This window comes from Sorex araneus, chromosome 9 (genome assembly GCF_027595985.1).
Source record: "Sorex araneus isolate mSorAra2 chromosome 9, mSorAra2.pri, whole genome shotgun sequence".
NCBI lineage: Eukaryota > Metazoa > Chordata > Mammalia > Eulipotyphla > Soricidae > Sorex > Sorex araneus.
This window is the reverse complement of record NC_073310.1, coordinates 18,616,045-18,639,675: the sequence shown is the minus strand read 5'-3', so window position 1 is coordinate 18,639,675 and position 23,631 is coordinate 18,616,045. Positions and strand designations below refer to the sequence as shown.

General features: G+C 44.5%; 1 protein-coding gene across 1 annotated transcript in view; it reads right to left on the bottom strand.

Moving 5' to 3' along the window:
* The window catches only part of RNF185 (ring finger protein 185), a 35,896-nt gene extending 19,235 nt beyond the window's left edge, over positions 1-16,661 (bottom strand). The window contains exon 1 of the mRNA XM_004615565.2: positions 16,502-16,661. The gene's annotated coding sequence lies outside the window, so the exon portion shown is untranslated. The remainder of the gene's footprint in view (positions 1-16,501) is intronic.
* Between the last annotated feature and the right edge of the window lie 6,970 nt (positions 16,662-23,631).

Sequence of the window (23,631 nt, the reverse complement as noted above, 5' to 3'; positions counted from 1 at the left end):
TCAAGACCGTCATTCACAACAATGAAGTTCCTGTCTCACTGTTCTTATAGGCTCCAGGATGAGCACAGGTGACAAATACATGCTCAATCAAATTCAGCATTCAAAGGCTTTTTTTTTTCTTTTTGGGTCACACTTGGTGATGCACTGGGGTTACTCCTGGCTCATGCACTCAGGAATTACTCCTGGCGGTGATCGGGGGACCATATGGGATGCTAGGAATTGAACCTGGGTTGGCCATGTGCAAGGCAAATGCCCTACCCGTTTTGCTATTGCTCCAGACCCTCACAGGCTGTCTTCTAATGTTGGTCATCCTTTCCTTGGTGAATGAATCTGCTCAGGCCAGAAGGCTGTGACTGGTACACACTAGAGTATTAAGAAAACCCTACCTAGAACCAAGAAATATTAGTAAGTGAAAGAACTGAAAAAGGCATCTGGTACAAATTCTTCTATATACAATCTTGCATTCCCTTGCTGGCTGGATTATAATACCACCTACCTTAAATTCTCTAAACCAGTTTTCCTGGTGCCAGAGTGACAGTACAGCGGGTAGGGTATGAGGGTATGGTGCTTGCTTGTCTTGAACACAGCTGACCTGGGTTCAATCCCTGATATCCCATATGGTCCCCCAAGCCCACCAGGAGTGATCCTTGAACTCAGAGCCAGGATTAACCCCTGAGCATCACTGGGTGTGGCTCCCCAAAAACAGAACACAAATAAACCAGCATTTCCCAGAGTGGTCAATATAGCTCCCTAGGAGGAGCTAGAACAATCCAGTGGGTGAAACTGGAAGGTGCTTCTGTTTGCTTAAAGGAGGTATATTTCCAGAAGGATGCTGAGTAGTAAGGTGTTGTTTTTTTTTTCTCAAAGGTCAAATAAATTTGGGAACCCATGGAAATAATAAACTTTTTAGCTGTAATACATTTAATCTTTTTTTTGGTCCAGGTGTGGGAGAAAGGGGTCACACCAGCAGTGTTCAGGGCTTACTCCTGACTCTGCTCAGGAATCACTCCTGGCAGGGCTCAGGGGATCATATGGGATGCTGAGGATTGAACTCGGGTCAGCTATGTGTCAGATAAGCATTCTACCTATTATAGTAACATTCAGACCCAACAGCAATACATTTAAAGAAGGCAGTTTTCATCTCTTCTAAAGAAAAAACTACTATGTGTAAAATGTTATAATATACATATTATAACATTATATGTATGTGTGTGTATATATATATATATATATGTATCTTTGTGAAAAATTTTATTGTCATAGCCTTGGAAATCATCAGGTATACTCGGACCATATTTTGAGCAAACAGGACCTAGTCCATCTCTTTAGGAAATTGTGGCTGAAACTTCTGGGCTAACTAATGCGGAGCCAAGGGTGGGGATCATATTTTGACAGCCACTTTATTATAAATACCATGGGATCACCACAGAAAGCTGGTCAAATACTGAGTGTGGGAAAACAGACCACACATCAGTCTCCAACTCAAAGAACCTGCTAAGGAGTTAACGAGGATACCCGGACCAACACCAAGAGATACTCAGAAATCCTGGACACAGACTAAGATGTGTCAAAAGTCTAACTTAGTCACCCTCGCCAACTCAGAAATTCTGAATAGGGAATGCTGGCTGATCAAGAGAACCAGAGGCTTGGATACTAGCTTCCGGCTTCCTGGGTGGCTCAGCAATCCTCTTTAAATCTCTCTGGCTACAGTTTTCTCACCTGTAAGCCAGGTCTATCGGTCCTCTAGCTGCCCCTCTCCAGCTCTGAGCCTGTGTCGCACTCCAGGTCCTCTCACCCACTCTCAGAAGCAGGCAGCCCTGCCATAGGACTTGACTCACCGGTGCAGCACAACAGTTGCCTGGTCGCAGCTTCGAAAATACGAAGATAAGGACCAAATGTCAGAGTTCTCAGAACAAGGAGCCGTCCTACGCACAAGCAACCTCGATCTCTGGACTCAACGAGCATCCCTCACAAAGGCGACTCAGAGACTTGAGCAGGGAGAGAAGAACTGCTCACTGCCGCTTTTTCACTCAGTTACATCATTTTACGTAAGGTCCCAGAAGGGCAGCCGGCTGCCAACAGCACCAGTGCCTTGCTGGCCATGGCTCCTAGTCCTTTTCCCTGACCTAGTCCTCCTTCCTCTCCATATTTATCTGATCTCCTAGAACGGTGTCTGCTTCTGAGAGGCATGTTTAGGTTTTTCCTCGTTGTTTTGGTTCAAGAACCCGTTAAGTGTCTCTAAAAAAAAAAAAAAAAATCTTTGAAAAAAGGACTACAGGGCCAGGGAAATGGCTCTTTGCATATGGGAGCCCCAGATCCAACAGCCAGCCCCACATGGGCAGCAAGCACCTAGTCATAGAGCACTGCTGATGTGGTCCAAACTAACCTCTTCCAAATAACTATATTTTTTTTATCTTTTTATTTTTGCTTAGATGGGAGCCACACCTGGTGATCCTCAGGACTTACTCCTGGCTTGGCTTGGGAGACCATATGGGGGTACCAGGGATCGAACCCGGGTCAGCCATGTGCAAGTCAAATGCCCTACCCACTGTACTATCTCTCCAGCCTGTAGCTCCAAATTTTTAAAAATTGTATGTACAGATGTGAAAAGACAGCCATAAACATAGCATAAAGACAATCGTATTCACTGAGCAATCTTAATGATTGCTTGATGTGACTTAAGAAATACAAAGGGTCAGAGAGATAGTACAGTGGGTAAGGCATTTGCCTTGCATGTGGCTGTCCCAGGTTCAATCCCCAAAACTGCATTATAATCTCCCAGTACTGTTAGGATTGATCCTGAGCAGCCAGGAATAAGTCCTAAACATAGCCAGGTATGGCCCCAAACAAAAGAGCAAAAAATACTTTAAAGAAAGGAAAGAAACAAACAGAGGGACCAGCGGTGATAGCTCAAAGGGCTGAAACAAAAGCCTTGAATATATGCAGCCTGAGTTTAATCCCCAGCACTGCATAAGGGTCCCTCTCCCACCAGGTGTGACCCAAGCACAACAGCACAACTGGAGATCAAATTCTACCCCAAAAAGCACACGGCACCAATAATAAAGTATTCTTCAAACACAGACAAACCATAAAATCTCCAAAGCAAATGAGTTGCTTTTAGAAAACAAGGGCATACATGAATGTATTTGTTGTTAATCAACTCCAGGGCGATGCAATCAGCAGGTCCAGAATATGGACTTTCTGTAGAACAAAAACTTCCAAGTTCTGCAAAAACGAAATAGCATAAACAGTGCTCAAGAAACCTCGAGACCCCAAAAGAAATTCACAGTCAGTGGTTTAATGCAAAAGCCTGAGGATGTAGTGCCCTGCCTGGACCCTGCAATACCGGTGCCAGGGATTACCTGGACCTCCCTGGCAGTGCTTGGGGATATCCAGGGTTTGCAGCCAGCCACGCTTGGGAAACCATGTGGCGCCAGAAACCAAACCCAGATTAGGCACATGTCTAGTTCGTGCCCTAACAATTACATACTATCTCCTAGCACCAAGAATCTATATTTGGTCAGTTTGGTGGTCACATCTGATGGTTCTCAGGGCTTACTCTTGACTCTGGATCACTCCTGGCAGACCTTGGGGTTCAAAGGTTTAAACTTAAACCTCATGTGGCAGACCATATGAGGATTAAACCCCAATCAGCTGCGTAGAAGGCAGGTGCCCAACCTGCTGCTGTACTCTTTTTTTTTTTTGGGGGGGGGGTCACACCCAGCGATGCTCAGGGGTCACTCCTGGCTCTGTACTCAGGAATTACCCCGGGCCGTGCTCAGGGGACCATATGGGATGCTGGGAATCGAACCCAGGTCGGCCGCGTGCAAGGCAAACGCCCTGCCTGCTGTGCTATCTCACTCCAGCCCCTGCTGCTGTACTCTTGACTCTGGCCCAAGAATCTATGTTTTTAAATAAATGCCCCCAGCCTTCAATTCAGATTCTCTACTAAACATTTTTGGAAATTCAGCTCTGTAACAGGGAAAACTCTAACAAAAATGGTGTTTAAGAGGAAGAGGAACCTCAGGGCATGTCCAGCAGAACAGACACTCTTTGCCTATAGTACCCCAGGGACTCTAGACAGGACAGATAACTTGGGAGTTGGTAAAGGTTAAGCTGGCTGCCATCTAAAACCACCTATCACCCATCGGTCCATCTGGGACAGAAATGCTTATTTAAGATACAAGCTAGTTTTGAAAGACATTCCTAAATTCAAGATGTCCAGAGAGGCACGTGGTAATGGGACTAACACACATGTGCAATACAGTGTAATCCCTTAGGAACGCAGAGCCTGGCAGCTGGGAAGCTGACAGACTACCAGTCTCAGTCCTATTACCTTTCCAGAGCTGTCCTGGCCCACCTCACAGGAAACGAGCAAGAAAGAGAATGCCAGATCTGCTTATCCCTGCAGGAACCACTAGGGAACTTGAGCCTATGAAGAAATCTCTTTGTAACATTCTTGTGTTCAGTTCACAGTTTCTAGAGAACGCAGTTATTATCTGCCTTCTTTGTCACTTTAACTCTTAAGAATTCTTCAGCCCGCAAAAATAAAAAATAAAATAAAAAAATTCCTCAGCCCTGATATACAGAAGTATCTAGAATATTCATCTTGGCTCCGGAGATTATAAATTTGGGTGATAAAAGACAGGCATGGTCCAAGAGGGATTCCAGCAGAGGTCTTGTTCCTGTGGGCACATTTGTTAATAGAGATGAAGCTTTCTGTCAGGAACCATGGTGTACCTGAGCATGTCTGGGCTGCTCCCTAGGCTGTGCCTGGACCACCTGTAGGCAGAGACAATTACCGTGTTCCATGAACGTTACATCACACTCACAGAAGGTGGGTGTGGAAGAATCTGAAAAAGCTGACTGGAACACAGAACACACAAAAATCAAGCACTGTAATTTCAGAGGCTCAAAGGAATTGTTTTTGTTTTAAGCTCATAGGCATGGGCCTCAAGAAAGGCCATGGGCATTAAAAGCCTTCAGGTCTAGAAAGGGAGGCTGAATGACAGGGGTGGCTTCTTTCCCCAGGGCTGCACACGCCCTTTCCTTGATAACTACTTCATTTCCCTATGTAGTCAACCAACTATTCTCTGACTCCTATGCAATCCTGTATGCCAGAAGTTCAGGATCCAGGGGACAGAGCGACAGTACGGTAGGTAGGATGCTTGCGTTGCACACAGCCAACCCAGATTCAATCCCCAGGCACTCGTGATGGTCCCCTGAGCCCTGCCTGAGTTGACCCCTGTGCACAGAGCCAGGAATAAGCCCTGAGCACAGCTGAGTGTGGCTCCCAAAGCAAAAGAAACAAAAAGAAGTTCAGGATACAAAAAACAAAGCAGTGGGGGGTGTTCATTCTAAAGAGACACAGGGCTCAGGCTGTAGCTCATCGTAAAAGAGCTTGCCTTGTATGCTGAGGTACCGGGTTTAATCATCAGCACCTCAAATAAAGGGGAACACACAAAAATAAATACAGGGGACACACACACAGATAAAAACACAGGCAATTTAAAAATCAGTAAAGCAACCCTGTGGTTGGCACTGACAGAAGTGTGTACCAGAGAAAATGAGCGCAGGGACACATGGAGGTGAACTCAGCTCCCAGGACAGGTGGACAACGTACTGGGGCAAGTCCAATGTAGGGAAGCCCAGCAGGTACACAAGCGAGAGCTGGGACTCAGGCAGGCAGAAAGGCTTTGTCCCATGAGCCCTTCAGTATCACTGCTGAAGCGCCTAACCACCAGTGGGCTCTGTAATTCCAGCAGCCTTTCCTCCTAGAGCCCGTGCTCTGACTAAAAACCTAATACACTCACATGCTAGGCTGCAGTCATTAAAATGACGCTTCCAGAGATTTTATTTACACGAAAATTTAGATTATATCATATTAAATGGAAAGCAGAATATAAAATTGTATACAAAATATGAACAGACTACATTGCATCAACAAATTAAAGATACAGATAAACTTAGGGAAGAGGCCAAAAACATTAATGGTAATGAACTCTGGACAGTGAAATTATGCAAAATTTCTTCAGTCTCTTATACTTATCTGTATTTCTCAACCTTTCTACCATATGTAGTGATGGGGATTGAACTAGGGCTGGCCCCATGCAAGGCAAATGCTTTACCCTTCGTACATTGGCCTGACATGTCATACCTGCCAATGATTTGTGTTTAAAAAAATTTTTACTAAGTAACATAAGGAATTTTGGCAGCTTAGAAAGATATTTAAATTCCCTATAAAATCCATTGTATTTCATGTATAGTGCTAGGCCTCAAGAGAACAATTTTCAAACAACACACATACTTGGGTAAGGATTCTAGGGTCAGCTATTTGCATTTTTTCTTTTTTTTGGATGATCCCTGGCAATGCTTGGGGCCACTCTGACTTTGTGTTCAAGGGTCATGCGGAGCAGTGCTTAGGGACCATATTTGTTGCTGGGTTAAGCAAGCTGGGCAAGTTCCTTAAGCTTTATACTCTCTGGTCTTGTTTGTTATTTTGGTCATACCTGGTGACGCTTGGAGACTACTCCCGACTTTGGTGCTCAGCACCGCTCGGGTGATATGGTGCCAGGGATTAAATGTAGGGTGTAAAGCATACACTTTGGCAAAGGGGTGGGGGGTTCCATACCCAACAGTGTTCAGGGACTCTACCTGGCTCTGTGCTCAGAAGCGACACTTAGCAGCGCTTGGGAATCACAAGTGGTACTGGAGATTAGAGTTGGCCACACATAAGGCAAGCGCTTCAAGCACTGTACTATCTCTTCAGCCACTCAGTGAATTTTCTGAAGTTTACTAAAGGTGGAGCAAGAGTTAAATGACCTGTGGTTATCCAACTGGCTGCCTTTTGTCTGTCTTTCTCTCTCCTGTTTTTGGACCATATCCGGAGGTGCTCAGGGATTAGGCCTGGCTCTACACTCAGGGATCACTTCTGGTGAAAGTGACAGGGACCATATGGGGTGCTGGTTTGGAACCTGAAACAGTCACATATAAGGCAAGCATCCTACCTACTGTTCTACTACTCCAGTCCCCATTCTTTCCCTTTGAACCTGTTTTACTCATCCGTGAAAATGGAGCTATTACCTTCTTCACAGGAGAGTTACCTGAGTTTCCTGGCACATAGTTAGGTGCTCAAGAAATTATAACTCTTTTCCACTGGAAGGTTTCTCACTAAGTACACAAGAAGGCAGAATCAAAAAATCAGGAGATATTTGTTTCATTTTCCATCACTGTGAATAACATCAGGCAACATTCTGCTCACTTTTTAATATAAATCATTTAATCTTTAAGGTCTACATTTGAGGTACACACTTACACCATAGCCAGCATCACCTGCTGAAATGTTTAAGGTTCAAAGTCATGAGGTCACCTGTGTAGGGTCATAGAACCAGTCAGAGCCAAAGCTCCCAACTGCCAAGCCAATGTGCTTAATAGGCAGAACCTTACTGATGTGTCTATACATATGGTCTTGAGTTTGAACTCAGGTTCCAAGTGCCTTACTCAGCAAAGGGACAGGCATCTCAGAAATGTGTGGGGGTTGATAGATTTGATGCCCAAGGACCGCTGAGAACAGTACCACATAATAGGAATCAATCTAGTCAAGTAGCTGTGGACAATCAGTATCCTTAGAAGAATTCCTCAAGAATGTAAGATATTATTCAGAACAGGAATGTCACTGTTAAAAATAGTTTTTTAAAAGTACTGAGGGGTAGGAGAGATAGTATAGGGGTTAAGGCACTTGCTTGTACATGATCAATTCCAGTTCAATCCCCAGCTCCACAAATGGTCCCCTGAGCATTACAGTGTAAGTAAGTAGGCCCTGAGCACTACCATGTGTGGAGGAGGGAGGGTAGAGAGATCAGACGGAGGGGGTCAGGCATGCAGCAGGCAGTCTAGAAGATCTTCTGTTTGGCCCCTGGCACCACAGTGAAGAGGACAATCTCAGTACATATAGATAGGTAGGGAAAGATGTGCAAACACTGCGGCCAGAAGCGTGTTAAGTAAGCACAAGTGTGGGAATCACAGGGATCACAACTAGAACATAAATGCACACTACTAAAAAGAGTGAAACCCCCAGTGAACACAGTAAGCATGACTTTGGTCACCTGCAACAACAAAAGGAAAGGGAAGAGGGAAAAAAAATGAACAAAGGGCTCAGACAGAAAGCCTGAGCTTAATATATGGGAGGCTTGGGTTTGATGCCCAGCATTGCATACAACCCCAAAAAATTCACCAGAAATGATCCCCCCCGCACCCCAAGCACTGAGCCAGGAACAGCCCCTGAGCATTGCCAAAAGTGTGTGTGTGGGGGAAGGATTTAAATAGATATTTTTCCAAAAATGCACAAATAGCTAATAACACAAAAAGATGTTAAAAAAAAGAAAGAAAGAAAGAAAGAAAGAAAGAAAGAAAGAAAGAAAGAAAGAAAGAAAGAAAGAAAGAAAGAAAGAAAGAAAGAAAGAAAGAAAGAAAGAAAGAAAGAAAGGGCCTGGAGTGACAGTTCAGCGGGTAGGGCATTTGCCTTGCACTCGGCTGACCCAGGTTCGATTCCCAGCATCCCATATGGTCCTCCGAGCACCACCAGGGGTAATTCCTGAGTGCAAAGCCAGGAGTAACCCCTGTGCATCAACAGGTATAACCCAAAAAGCCAAAAAAAAAAAAAGTTCGACATCCCTATTAGCAAAATGCAATAAAACCTACAAAAAATGAGTAGGATGGTTAGCTGTTTTCTCTAAAAATAAATAAATAAATAAATAAATAAATAAAGGTCTTTTTTTCCTACAAAGAAAAAGTACCCCAGTTAAGGTCCTGCATGCTGCTGACCTGGGTTTGAACCCCCTGCACCTCATAATGCCCCTTCAGTCCTGCCAGAAGTGATACCTCTAAGCGCAGGGCTGGGAAGCCTGAACACTACTTGGTATGCCCAAAAATAAAAAAACAAAGGAACAAACACAATAACAACAACAACAACCCCCAGAAAATAACAAGTGTAAATGAGGTATGAAAAAACTACAAGTTTTATGCACTCTGGTGGGAATGTAAAATAGTGCAGCTGCTATAAAAATAGTATGGCAGTCACTTAAATAATAAGAAATAAAGAGCTAGATCAATAGGTTTAGCTTTTTTTCTTTTTGGGTCACACCTGGCAATGCACAGGGGTTAGTCCTGGCTCTGCACCCAGGAATAACCCTTGGCGGTGCTCAGGGGACCATATGGGATGCTGGGATTCGAACCTGGGTTGGGTGCATGCAAGGCAAACGCCCTACCTGCTGTGCTATCGCGCCAGCCTGCTTACAGGGAGTCTGGTTTTGATCCCCGGCATGGCAGAGAACTGATGGGGATGACCCCTAAACTGGGATTAAGCCCTGAGCACTGTCAGGCATGGTAAATAAATAAATAATGTGACTATCCTGTGAACAAACAAATTCCTTTTTGGGTATGTAGCCAAAATAGTTGAAAACGTGTCCAAAAGAAATAACTATTTCATAACTCCACTATTCATAATTGCTAAAATGTAGAAGCAACCCAAGGGTCTAGCAACAAATTAACGAATAAAAGCAAAATGTAATATATACACATAGTGGAGTATTATTCAGACTATTTTTTGTAGGAGTGGCCACACTCAGTTGTGCTCAGAGCTTACTCATGTTTCTGCACTCAGGGATCACTCCCAGCAGGCTTTGGGGACCATATGGGATGCTGTGGATTGAACCCGGGTCTGCCACATGCAAAGCAAACACCCTACTTGCTGTATTATCTCTCCAGCCCCAAACTATACACTTTCAAAATGGCCACCAGGGCCAAAGAAACAGTGAATAGTGTTGCTTAACACAGCAGGCAGGTTCGATTCCTAGTACCACATACGGTTCTCAGCCCTGCCAGAACTGATCCCTGAGCACAGAGCTATAAAAAGCCCTTAGGGCAACTGACTGTAGCCCAAAAACAAGCAAAAAAAAAAAAAGCCAACAGTGACTTACATGTAATATATTTTTATCACAATTTTTTTAATTGGAGGGGAAAAAATTCTTTATTTTTACTACAAAACTCAAATTTATTATATGATTCCCTTGTAGGGAGTATCTACAATATGTAAATTCCAGAGATAGAAAGTGGATTAAAGGTTATCAGGAGCTAGGGTAAGAAGAGAATGAAGAGTTATTGCCTAATGAGTACAGAGTTTCTGTTGAGAGTTTGGGAAGTCAATAGTGGGGATAGTTGCAAAACGTTGTGAATGTACTTAGTGCTACTGAACTATACACTTAAAAATGCTTTAAGGGGTCAGAGAGATGGTATAATGGGTAAGGTGAATGCTCTTCATGCAGATGACCCAAATTCAATTCTCAGCATCTCATATGACCCCCAATTCCACCAGGAGCGATTTCCTGAGAGCAGGGTGTGGGGCCCATGAACAAAAATGTAATGCAGCACTAATGCTACAACATGAATAACCATGAAGACAGTATGTTTAATGAAAGAAACCAGAAACAAACAAAATCACATCTTATGAGATTCCAGGTTAATGGTTTCCAGGAATATGGAAGAGTTGTTGCTAGGAAGTAGCTGCTAAGGTACACAAGATTTCTTCCGGGGTTGGCAAAAATGTTCTGGAATTAAAACACTGGTGTTGGGGACCAGAGAGATAGCTCAACGGGCTAACTATATGCGGTGAATGCGGAAGACCTGTGTTCAATCCCCATAGAGCATGGTACCCTGAGCATAGCAAGGGGAATAATAGTGGAACACCAGTGGGTGTGCCCCAAAACTAAAGACACTAGTAAAGGCTGCACAACTGTGAAATACTGAAAAACACTGAAATATACACTTTTAAATGATGAATTTTGTGATATGTTCAGTCATATCTAAAAAGTTTTGAGACTCTCCATAAAATAACTGGCCAATCCTCTTCAAAACTCTACGGTTATTAAGGATCTAAAACAAAACAAAACAAACAAAACACCAGACAGTCTTATCCATGATTGAATCTGTTGAAAAACCCAGGTATGCGGGACTTGTGACTGCAATCACCAGGCTCAAGTGGAGTCAGGAATGGGCGACTTCCCTCCATCTCCCTGTGCTTCTGGTAGCCTGGCAGTCATGCCCAGGAGCTGCCTCTGGCACCACCTAAGTTCATTAATGCTGGCCATGACCAAGAGACACACAAATAAAGCTCTCTGAAGAGAGCAATACAGAACGAGATATGCTGCAGATGCCTCTGGACCCTGAAGTCACTGTCCAGTTGAAAACAAACAAACAAACAAACAAAAAATGAAATTAATCTTAATATTTAAAATTTTAGAATTCCTGGAGCAAGCAGCCACATTTTATTTGTTGGTAATCTCTTATACAAGGACTTACTGGCTCCAGGGTGAATTACAACAATCTTCACACACATTCCTTTAAGGAAACATTTTTGGATCACTTTTAGATTATTTATAACAAGCAATACAAAATAACTTAGGTCCTGTTTTGGGGGCAGGGTTTGGGGATAGGGGTGGAAACATTCGAAATATGATGGTGGGTAGGTATAATGGTGGTGGGAATGTTGTTGCAATATTAAATGTAACAAATCATTGTGAACAACTTTTAAAAATATAATACAAATTAAAACAAACAAGTTATACCTTAGCACAAGCAGCTGAATCTTCCCAGATGGGATGAGTATGCAGGCTGAAAGCTCTGGGGTCTTCTCAGAATTGGGACTGGCAAATCCCTCCAAAACACCAGAGGGAAAAAAAAACAGCAGCCTCTGCAAACACCCACCATCTTTCCAGCAGAGAAATGGCCCAGGCCCATAACTAATCGTGAAAAGCATGACACCGCAGAATCTTCCCAGGACAGGTCCAAGATGAAAACTCTGGGACATTCTTGGGATGGGAGCAGGTAGATTCCCCTTTATGCCTGAAGGCACAGCAGCACATAGCCATACCTGATACCCTCCGACATAGAAACAGCTCAGGTTCACCACTGAACCTCATCAAGCAACCACTCCAATGCTCCTGGATTGCATGGCTATGTATGCAGCCTCCAAATTTCACAGTACTATCAGCCCAGCAGGATCACAGCAAATCTGATGGGAAAGTTTTGTAGAAGACCACCAAACCCAATGAGTCTAAATAATAACACAGAAGTCTAATCTAGCACAAACCAGCCCGGTAAATCCTCAATGATTTTTTGTTACACTATTGTAAAAATACAACAATTATCACAAACTGGCTTTTACTGATCTAAGTTTTGAAAATTCCATTTGCTTTTGTGTTAACAAACAGTATGAAGTTTCTTTGTACCTGCTTATAAGGCAGACTGGGGTGGTGGGTAGAAAACTGGAGACACTGGTGGAGGGAAGGTGATACTGGTGATGGGACTAGTGTTGGAACATTTAATGCCTGAACAACTGTATTATGAATAACTTGGTAAATTATGGTGCTTTCACAGAAATTTTTGATTAAAAACTTGACTAGATCAGCAGAAATAATACTGGGTCTAAGGCACTTGCTGTGCACAAATGTTCTACCCCTGTCACCACATGATACACTGCCAGGAGAGTATTCCTGAGCACAGAGCCAGGAATAGCCCCTGATCACTGCTGGTTATAGCCCATAACTCCACCACTACCAGAAAAACAAGTGCCGGGCTAGAAAAATAGTTCATGGTTCAAAGGGCTGGGGCACATGTGGGAGCACCAGGTTAAATTTCCAACGCTGCATGGTTCATCTCCCCTTCCCCTCAAACCCCCGTCCCAATGCTTTCTCACCAAATTCTTACTGTGCTAGTTCCATGGATGGAACTAGCAAGTGCTGTGTTAAGGGAAATCAGATGGAAAAAGATATACTGGATGATTTCACTCATCTGCAGTAGACAAATCAAGAAAATGGATAACGTCCAATGAAAAAAAATTGACACTGACAACAGAGTTGAATTTACCAAGCCAGAAAAGGGGATTGCATGGCTATGTATGCAGGGGGATGGGAAATGATCTATGGACAGTAAGGAGGGAAACTGGCACTTTGGTGGTGGGTGTAGTACAGTAACACTATAAACCTAAAACAAATATTTCTGCAAGTGCAAACCATTGATACCTCGCAACCATTTGAAAAACAGTGGAGCCAGAGAGATAGTACAACCAGTAGGGTACTCACTTGCCTTGGACCTGGATTTAATCTGCAGCATTCCATACGGTCCCCCTAAGCACCACCAGGAGTGATTTCTGAGTGCATAGTCACCCCTAAGTACAGCTATTGGATGTTGCCCAAAAACAAACAAAATACTTCATATCATTTAAGTTTGGCAATAAGGATTAAACAAGGCTTGTGCATTTCAAAGTTTGAAGGATATCTCAGTGCCTTTCATGTGGTATATAAACTGAGAAACGCCAAGAAGGGATGACACGTAGCTTCCTTAACGTATTTATATCATAGAATACTTCTTCCAGATGTATCACTTGAGGTTAGTGGTCTAGAGAATTATGGCCACTACTCTCAAGACTATTTCATACTATGGAAATGTTGGCTTCTATTTTTAAAAGCTATTTTTATTTATTTCACTAATTTCTCTTCATGGTGCCAGGAATCAAAACCAGGGCTCACTGCATGAAGGTATATGCTTTGCTGCTGTCACATCCCTGACCCCTAGATTTTTATTTTATTTAAAAAAAATGTTGGGGGGAGGGATTTTGGGCCATCCCTGGCTGTGCTCAGGACTTATTCATGGCTCTATGCTCAGAGATCACTCCTGGCAGGATAGAGGAACCATATGTGACGCTGGGATTGAACTCAGGTGGACCTGCATGCAAGGCAATTTCCCTACCTGCAATACTATTGCTTCCAGCCCATCCCTAGATACATTTTTAAAAAGAAATTTTCATATAAGAAAGGTTAAAGATATCACCAAATTAAGATTATCCTACCCAGAATCTGAATATCTAAGTATTTCATAATTTAAAAAAAATCCTATGAAACAAGCATGTAAATTAACACAAATAGGAAGCCCTGATTCAATATCAACTGTTTCTTGGGGCCCTGAGGGGAAGAAAGAATGTGAGCAGGATTGGGTCATAGACTCTCTGGCCACAGAAGCACTCTAGCAGGTTATGAAAAAATTATCTACTTGGAGATTTGTAAATCACTAATCACTGTATCACTGTCATCCCGTTGATCATCGGTTTGCTCGAGTGAGCGCCAGAGCCTTAGTGGTTTTTTTTGGGTGGGGTCACACCCAGCGATGCACAGGGGTTACTCCTAGTTCTACACTCAGGATTACTGGCGGTGCTCAGGGGACCATATGGGATGCTGGGTGCTGGGAATCAAACCGGGTCGGCCGCGTGCAAGGCAAACGCCCTACCCACTGTGCTACTGCTCCAGCCCCTAGAGCTTTAATGTTTTATCAGAAAAATAATATCCTAGAAGTATCATCCACAAATTACAGATGAGTAAGGATATACTGGCAAGTCAAGTCCATAAAAGGTCTGATCTTAAATGCTTGTGGGAAAGTTAGTGGACAGATTGCAAAAATTCTCAGCAGATCAGGCATTTATATAACATATGGTGGGAAAGAGGATGAAAGAGTGATTTATGTCCCAGGGAAGAAAGGCTGGTCTGAATAACCTCCAAGGAGTCATTCTAAGACTCCTCAATTCTGTGATCTGAAGAGTTCACCGGAGTCTGAACAAACAAAGTCTGCAGAGGCATTTCCTCAAATTGTCTAAGGAAAAAAAAAAAAAGCTTCAAATCCATGGGGTGGGGACCCTGCTTTATTATTTCTTCAACAAACAATTAAGAACTTTTATCAGACCCGGCCTTTCCAAAGTCCTAGAAAAGAAGGAAGATATACTTGACACAATGGGGAAGCTGATGTAAGTTCTGATCCACTAACCAGAAGATGTAGCAAGGAGGATGGAGAGGTGAAGAAATAAGGGAGGAGGGGATGGAGAGAGAGAACAGTGGGGAAGGTGGTTGCCAAGCCAGGTTCAATCACCAGCACCCCATAAGATCCCCTGAAGCCCTGCCAAGATTGATCCCTGAGCAGAGAGCCCTGAGGATAGTCAGGTGTGACCCCAAAACTTAAAAAAAAAAAAAAAAAAGAAAAGAAAAGAAAAAGAAAAAGAGGAGGCTGGAGCGATAGCACAGCGGGTAGGGCGTTTGCCTTGCACATGGCCGACCTGGGTTTGATTCCCAGCATCCCATATGGTCCCCTGAGCACCGCCCGGGGTAATTCCTGAGTGCAGAGCCAGGAATAATCCCTGTGCATCGCCGGGTGTGACCCAAAAAGAAAAAAAAAGAAAAAGAAAAAGGGGAGGGAAAAAGGAAGTCATGGTTACCCGGAGGATAGAGTCAGAGCTAGAAGATTCAAAGTAACTACTACTGAGAATCAGACGCTTGCTGTGGGAAAGAGACTTCATCGAATACCCATTCACTACCTTGCCTTCAAAGGTAATCCAGTCCATTGCTGGCATCACCTTACGCAGCATTACACTATTCTACCAAGCCCAAAGGGCTGTGTGCACCCTAGTTCAACCCCTAGAGCAGCAGAAGGCGGGACGCTGGGGCACTGAGCTGGGCGTGGGTCCCACAGCATTGCTGGCTGTGCCCACAAAACTTAAGTCTTACAAAGTCAAAACCCCGTCTTCTTCCTGTTAGAAGCCACCTGTGGGTCGTGTTCCGCCTCTCTCAGCCCCAAAGATAAAGAAAAGCCGTTTCCACCATCGTCACCCCCCACCATCCCCAACTCCCGCCCCTGTCTGGAAAACTCCACCCGATGTTCGCTTCTGGGCAAACCATCCTCATTCTTTCCAATATCCCGGACTGGCTCCCGCTGCCTCGGAACCAGGAAAACACACGGGCTTCAAACATCAGGAACCTCGGCCTCCCTGGGGCTTACAATCAAAAAGCAACTTCCCGGGTTCCGATCCAAACTCTTCTGAGGTTTGCCTCCCCACCGCCCCCCGAGGGTTTTCAAGGGTGATGGCCATGAAGACATGGCGCTCCTGCTTGACGAATGAGGAAACTGAGGCCCGGAGGGGGAGAGGCGTTTGCGTCCCGAAGCACCATCTGCTGCCGACCGCCCAAGTCTCGAAGCCCCGTGTCTCTCTCTCGCTCGCTCGCTCGCTCCCAAACTCAACTCTGCCCATCACGCTTCCCGACCGCGGCTCCTCCACACAGCGCAAATCCTTTCAAGGGGTTTCAGAGCGCGGGGTGGGGGTGGAGGTGGGGATGAAATAACAAACAAACGCGCTCCATATGCGAGGGGCGGCCTCGGGGGCGGGAAACTGAGGGCGACGGGCGCGTTCCTGGGGAGGGGGGGGGCTTCGTTCCGTCTGGAATCCCCGACGGAAAGCCCCCAAGGCAGCCCGAATCCTCCCCCGGGCCGGGCCGGGCCAGCGCGGGGCTCGCCGTCTCGGCGCCCCCGGGCTCAGGTGTCTCAGCGTCAGGGCCCTGAGAAGCGGCACCCCTGCTCCCCGCCCCCCAACCCGAGCAGCCACCAGCCGCCGCCACAGCCCCTCACGCACCTGTCCCTGCTCCCGTCGCGCGCCTCGAGGCCAGCCTCGACGGTCCGCCCGTCAGCTCTCCGCAACCACCCGGGCCGCGACGGCAGTTCGTCCAGCCGGACCTCGGAACCTTCCTACGCGGACTCCAATCACCTGACGCAGGACCGCCCCCTCTCGCATGGACTTCCGGCTACGACCGGAAGCGGCTCTTACGCTGCAGTGTGTCTTCCGCCCCATGGCCCAGGACCGGGACGCTAAGGTTCCGCTTGCGGGCGGGAGGAAACGAAAGAACACGGCGGGCGGGGGTGGGGGTGGGGGGCGCTTGGGAGGCAGGGGTCGATTTTTCCAAGAACCCTGTTAGAGAAGGGAAATTTACAATTAGCTTGCAACTTTTTGTGCCACCAAAATGTAAGGATAGACATGTTTTCACGGACAGGACCTTGCAGGGAGAAGGATGGTTTCTTCTGTAGTGAGGGCCGAAGGATAGGACGGGTTTCTCACGATGAGTTCCGCCTCAGAGGTCAAGAATCCTGGGTGACGTTTGCTGAGGAGCAACTGCTAAAGCCTGGGTGGACTCAAGGCAAAAATGCTGGGCCGGAAGGAGAACAGAACTATCCAGGGAATCAAGGTGTCACGGAAGCAGGACGCTCATGCAATGGGACACAATCCTGCCAAGGAAGTCACCATGGAAAGAACCCTTTAAGAAGACCGCTTCCCCATACTACCTCATAACCATCCCAAGGTCAACTTACTGTATCAGAAGTTTGTGAAGGTGGCCAGACCGATTTCAGGTGGGGAGAAGTTAGACAAAGGTTCAGAGCTCCGTAGTGCAGATGACAATCCTGGTTCCAAGTCTGAAAATTCTGGCTGTTGAGATTCGTCTTCAGGCCTGTGAGGAGCAACAAGGAGCAAGAAGAGACGGCAGCCAGTGGAGGAAAAGCACCTGAATAGAGAGGCTGGAGAAACCCAGGAGTCTAGCATAGCTGGTGGGGGTGAGAAAGCAGTCTTCAGTGCCAGGAAGCCATGGAAGCAAAAAGAAAAGGACATCCAGAGAAGGCAAGGAGAATGGCAAGTCACAGGATGCATATGGGCTTGGGCTACAGAGGCAAGAAAAGGAAGCAGCAGTCACCAGCTGAGAGAGGAGGTGGGAAGAGCACAAACCAGATAGGAAAAAAAAAAAACACAGGGAAAGAGACAAATCATAGCAGCGCCGATCTATTCCGTCCTAGGAGTTGAAGCCTCAGAGACCTGACACCCCTTGGTGAAGAGTCTCTCCCGACCTCTAGAACACCAGGCAGCTAAGGGGAGCGTGGGGTTGTGCTTCAGTTGAGGCCTCCACAGGGCTTCCAACCAGAGATTCTGGACTTAGATACTGTCAGAGCCAAACAGGGCCATAAGATGAAGACTTCAAGGGGCCTCCCCATTAGAAGAAGCTGAAAATGTAGACAATAGGTGAAAACTGGTTTTAAAATATTGTGAAGACTGAGAAAAACACAAATTTAAGTCTGTGGACTTAATTCATTAATTAGTTCTTTCTTTCTTTTCTTTTCTTTTCTTTTCTTTTTTTTGGCCACACCTGGCGGTGCTCAAAACTTACTCCTGACTAGGCTCTGAGGAACTATTCCTTTTGATGCTTGAGACCACACAGTTCGGCTGTGTGCAAGATAAGTGTCTTACTCACTGTATTATTAATTTAGCACTTGGATTGCCTAACACTGTTATCAAATGATTGAATATACATCAGCTTGGGCTCCAGGTCTACGTACAAAAAGAAAAAAAGTAAAGATAGTGAGAATGAGCATAATAGTAAAGAAGGAAAAATTGATAGTGTGTGATGAGATTATATAGCATCACATGAAGCTACTTACTTTCTTGGTAAATAAAGAACTTGGTAGTTCTTTCACAAAACTAACCACTCTTTTAAAGTTACACCTGTTCTGTGTGTAAATCACATGATGTTACTGTCAAGAGAGTTAATGGTAATAGATGTTAAATACCCCAAGAGGAAAGAACAATGAAGACTGAAACTCATGGTATCTGGGACTGTTTAGAGTCTGGAGGATCCTGAAAGAAGGACCAGGTGACTGATGAACTACTTTCAGCTCCAATTCATGCTTTATACAACACTTTTGCATAAGAAGTCACAGCCACCTACACTGTCAAAGTTTACAATTGCCATGGCAACCCCCAGAAGTGATCAAGTATCATTAGAAGCTGGATTACCCCAGACTCCTCCCACTTGAAGTAGCATTAATATCCCACCCTTCTTAATTTGCCTATGTCTATAGAACTGGAAAAATTGTAGACATCTGTGAAGCTCATTCTTTTTTTTTTTTTTTGCTTTTTGGGTCACACCCAGCGATGCACAGGGGTTACTCCTGGCTTTTCACTCAGGAATTACTCCTGGCGGTGCTTGGGGGACCATATGGGATGCCGGGGATCGAACCTGGGTCGGCCGCGTGCAAGGCAAACGCCCTACCCGCTGTGCTATTGCTCCGGCCCCTGTGAAGCTCATTCTTTGGTTATACCTGAGTATATTATATTTGTATATTATATTTTTATAGTATAGTATATTTGGTTATACCTGAGTTATTCCTGAATATATTATTCCTTAATATATATTTTCTACTCTTTATTCCTCTGAGTATATTATTCCTTAATATATGTTTTCTACTCTTTATTTCTCTGACTCATTAAATTCTCTCCAGGTTAAATGAACTTGGGACCCAGATTGGGACCTAATAGTCGTGGCCCTAACCAGAAACTGCAACAATAGGAGTATGTCAGAGTACACAGGAGATCATGTCTAAGATGGTCAAATCTAAGTGATTTGAATATCAAAATACAAAATATAGTGAGACCAGGAGATAGTACACCATGCACCTAACCTGGGTTCAATCCTGGCATCACCTGGTTCCCTGAGCACCACCAGACCTTAAGGCCCCGAGCACTTCGAATGGCCCAAGTAATCCCCAGAACAGCACGACTCAAATGCTTTACGTCCTCAACCTCTTGCACTGAATGGCTGGCCCACTTGGCCAAGAATCATCCGTAGGGCCCCCAGGCTTCCTGAACAACACTTGAGAGCTCCCCTAATACATAATCATAATAACAGTATGGGCTGGAGCAATAGCATAGCGGATAGGGCGTTTGCCTTGCACACAGCCGACCTGGGTTCGATTCCTTCGTCCCTCTCAGAGAGCCTGACAAGCTACCAAGAGTGCCCCGCCTGCATGGCAAAGCCTGGCAAGCTACCTGTGTCATATTCAATATGCCAAAAACAGTAACAACAAGTCTCACAATGGAGACGTTAGTTGTGCCCGCTCGAGCAAATCGATGAGCAACGCTATGACAGTGATACAGTGATAGTGAATAACAGTACAACTTTGAATAAAATGATAACCTGTGAGCTTTTGCTGACAAGTTAATAAAATATTAGGGTTATATTCTTTTTTTAGGGGGGGTATGCTTATAGTAGGATGGCAACTACTATACATATTGGAGTTAGGAAAGTAATGACAGGAAAAAAAAGAAAAGTAATGACAAAAGGGTCTAAGCACTAGTCTATCAGGTAAGGAAGGCACTTGCCTTGAACATAGCAAACCCAGTTTGATCCCTGGCACCCCATATAATCCCTTGAGCCCTGCCAGGACTGATCCCTGAGCACAGAGGCAGGAGTAAGCCCTGAGTAGCACTGGGTGTGGCCAGTATTTTTTAATTACTGGTTATGAAGAGAAACCAATAATTTCACAGAGGTATAACCTCACAGAACAAGTTAACCAAAGTGATCAAAGTTAACATCCCTAATAATGAATCTAATGGGATCAGGTGCCTTCTAATAGGACTGAGAAGGGCAGTTCTCTTCTATGGTATGTCTTTTTCTTCTCCTCTTCTCCTACCTCTCCTTCTCCTTTGCCTCCTCGTCCTTCTTCTTCTTTACTTTGGGCCACACTCTGCGATGTTCAGGGATGAGCTGCATGCAAAGCTACCACCTTAACCCTGTACTATCTTTCTATCCCATTGGGTTATGTAATTTTAAAAAGAAATATCACAGAAGATGAAACAAAGAATAGTATATAACCTCCGAGGTACCAAGGACCATCAAGGGCTACACTGAACACAGATTCAGGAATAGCCCCCTGAGTACCATTTGGTGTACTCCACCCCTGCCAAAATGCATAACCCAAATCTCATGAGGAGGCAAGAAATAGACCCAAATTGAGGGCCACTCTACAAATTACTGTAGGAGCTGTAAAATCAAGGGAAGATCAGGAATCTGCTCCAGGTTAAAGGAAACTAAAGTAGTTTATTTCAAAGCATGGCAATTCTAAACTAGGTCTTGGACTGAGGCAAGGGGCAGAATAAGTAATGGACAGTTTGGGGACACACTGAACTTCAAGTATTTGTTTGTTTTGTGGTCACACCTACTGGTGCTCAGGGCTTGCTCCTGGTTCTGTGCTCAGGGATCACATCTGGCAGTGTTCAGGAGACCATATGTGGTGCAGAGATCAAACCAGGATCTCCACATGCAAGACAAGCATCTAAACCCCTGTACTATCTCTCAGGCCCATTGAATTTTAAATACAAATTATAAATTAACTTTCAGGGGCTGGAGTGATAGCACAGCGGGTAGGGCGTTTGCCTTGCACGCGGCCGACCCGGGTTCAAATCCCAGCATCCCATATGGTCCCCTGAGCACCGCCAGGAGAAATTCCTGAGTGCAGAACCAGGAGTAACCCCTGTGCATCGCCAGGTGTGACCCCAGAAAAAAAACCAAAAAAATTAATTAATTAACTTTCAATACAGACAGCAATGTTAACTTTCTAAATGTAATCATTGTGTTGTGGTTGTGCTTAGACAATGTCTGTGTTCTTAGGATGTATTTAGAAGTAAAAGGGCACAATGATCTCAACTTTATTAATAATTAATTACTAATTAATCATCCTACCAAAAATGTCTCTCCAAATGCTTCAGAAAAATATGTGTGTATATATATTTACATATACATGTGTGTAATAGAGAATAAGCAGATGAAGCAAAATATAAATAATTGAAAAATCTAGAGAGGTATATGAGATTTTCTTATATAAATTGTGCATTGAAGTACATAATGTGTATGAGAATTCTTTTATGAAAGTGTGTTGAAGAAAAACACTTTTCACCTCTTTTATCATAAGAACCACAGAACTCAAGTGGATGAACTGGTTGGCACCCTAAGGGTGGTGAAGAGCTTACCTGCAACCTGAGATTTTACTTCACTGTAATCTAATCACAACGAAATGCTGTAAAATTCTCCTCTCTTCCGGCATGCCTCTCTTGACAGTTTCCAAAACTCTTTACATGTTTTGGGAAGGGGGTTGTGGTCCCAGTGCTGAGAAATCTCCTCCCAAGGGGCCAACTCTTCTGGAAAAAAGTCCTCTTTTTGCCTGAATCTTCAGCCCCAGACTAAAAGAAGCCTTTGCACTACTGAGATTCTGTCCCTGAGGCAGCTCTTCTTTGAGTTTGTGTCCCAGGCCCTGTGCCTTTATAGCATAACTGTATTGTCAAAAAAAAAAGCATCTTTGGGGGCCAGAGCAATAATACAACAGGTTGTGCATTTGCTTTGTACATGGCCAACCTGGGTTTGATCTCCAGCATCCTATATGGTCCCCTGAGAACTGCCAGAAGTTATTCCTGAGTGCAGAGCCAGGAGTGACCCCTGAGCATCACTAGGTGATCTAAAAAATTTTTTAAAAATGTATTCTTTTGAATTTCTGTATGTCTTCTCCTCAAATTCTTTTCAAAGATGAAAACAAAGGCTCCAAACCCCAAAGATGGGTAGGGACTAATAGTTGACTTTTCCTGCAAAGAGACTAGCTTTGCCCCAGCCTGAGGACCATAGCTCCCCAAAATATAGGTGGCAGGAATTTATTTCCAAGCTGAGCAGATCAAATGGAAGTCTCACACAGATTAATGGCCGCCCAGCGGCACAGTCAGGATCTTACTTAGTTTCTACACTGACTTGGAGCACCTGCAGACTTGGTGAGTCCTGACCATCCTCATCCTTGGATGAGGGTTAGTGGCACTGTGCCTCCCAGAATAGCGCCGAGTCCTTCAAGAACATGATGTGCAATGTGCAGGAGGGCAGTGCCACTCTATCCACATTCTCTGAAGTTACTGTAGACCAAGGAACCGTTGAAATTTCCAGTTACAGAAAGTTCTAGCGGATGTCTTCCAGGAAGATTCTCATGTTAGAAGGGCAAGAGAGGTGGATCTGTGAGGGGAAAGACCCACAAGGATAACTCAAGCTACCGATCACAGCCACTGGTGCTCAGGAGTCACTCCTGATTCTGTGCTTGGGGCTCGCCCCTGTGGTGCTCAGGATCAGGTGGTATAGTACTGAGGGTCAGATCCAGGCCTCCTGGATGTGAAGCATACACTTAGCCTGTTGAGCTAGCTCTATGGTCTCTAAAATATTTAAACATATTCAGAACCATAAAAATAAAATAATATCTGCCTCCCCTGGGAACTCACCCCAACAGCAATGCTTAGTGAGTTAAGTTACACAAAGCAAGACATTGTGTTATTTCAACCCATGGATGAACCAAATAAAAGAAAAAGTAACAAGGAGATGTGGGTGTTACACTGTTCAGTGCTGAGGGGGCTACTCAGGGGACCATGTGGTGATAGGGATTGAACCAGGGCCTCTGGCATGCAAAGCATGAACTCCAGTCCTTTGAACATCTATCTATCCTGTCCTCAAAAATAAACTTTTACATTTAAGACAAATTAGTGGCTACCAGAAGGGAAGGGGGAAATAAGGTAGGTAAATTGAGTAAAAAGAATTAATTATATGGTGAAGGAAGAATTGGAGTTAGGGGTGAATGAAGCTTATCTATATATTGAATTTTTTGTCTATTTTTGTTTAGGGGCCACATCCTGTTTGTGCTTGGTGCAGTGTTGGGGATAGAAATTGGCCCCCTGCATGCAAAGTATGTGCTCAACTCTTGATTTATCTCCCTGACCCCCATACATTGATTTTTAATAATGCCATTCCTGAAACATATCATATTTTCATGAAATGTTTCTTAAATTCTATTATTTACTTTATCATTATTTGTGGGCTTTTGTAGCCACAAATATTAAATAAATAATATAATTTATAACTATTA